Genomic DNA, 452 nt, shown 5'->3' with positions numbered 1-452 from the left:
TTGACTAAAAGAACATTGACACGACTAACATATAAAAGTTTCTGGAGTACGAATAGAATTCAATGAAAAGAGGAAAGTTATTTACGACATTCCGAAATATAGCCAAACAATTATTCATTTCGGTGCGGTCAAAGTAAAAAGGTAACAGACGTGCCCACCAAATCATGACGTCTAAGACGCATAGTGATTGGTCGAAATACAGTTGGAACATATTTGGGGAGCTCGGCAAGTCTCCAGAGCCCATCGCAGAGTAATTAAAAGATGAATGCAACCATTTCACTGCAGTTGTCACCTGTGGAACACGACTGTCCCTACATAAACCTGACGATTGCATAACGCATGAAAGTACTAGTTTATTTCAATATTTTAAAATATTAAAATTATAAAAATTGCAGAACATGAAATGTAGAAATCAGACTAAGTTGGAATTAATACACACACACACACACACA

The sequence above is a fragment of the Octopus bimaculoides genome, chromosome 2 (assembly GCF_001194135.2).
Source record: "Octopus bimaculoides isolate UCB-OBI-ISO-001 chromosome 2, ASM119413v2, whole genome shotgun sequence".
Classification (NCBI taxonomy): domain Eukaryota; kingdom Metazoa; phylum Mollusca; class Cephalopoda; order Octopoda; family Octopodidae; genus Octopus; species Octopus bimaculoides.
This window is presented reverse-complemented; position numbering follows the sequence as displayed.